The sequence below is a fragment of the Lampetra planeri genome, chromosome 59, assembly GCF_965212315.1.
Source record: "Lampetra planeri chromosome 59, kcLamPlan1.2.h2, whole genome shotgun sequence".
Classification (NCBI taxonomy): domain Eukaryota; kingdom Metazoa; phylum Chordata; class Hyperoartia; order Petromyzontiformes; family Petromyzontidae; genus Lampetra; species Lampetra planeri.
In genome coordinates this window covers 4812874-4813144 of record NC_136165.1, presented here as the reverse complement: position 1 = coordinate 4813144, position 271 = coordinate 4812874, and positions in this window count along the sequence as shown.

Sequence of the window (271 nt, the reverse complement as noted above, 5' to 3'; positions counted from 1 at the left end):
GCCACACAAAATTATCAACTTAAAAATTAGCCCGTTATATTTTGTCAAGCATTTAATTAACTCGTCTCTAATGCGATGGCTGGAACTGCTTCTCTTTGGCGAGGCGTGTGATGGTAGCTGGTGTTGATGATGTTGTTGCTACTCGCAACTGCTTTTACAGGTTTGCTCCGAGATTTATTGAATTTCGAGTCTCGCCCGCGGTTGCCTTGGCAGGGCCACATCAGATGATTTCGCGGGCCTCGTACGGCGCCTGGGCCGGACGTTCCCCAGC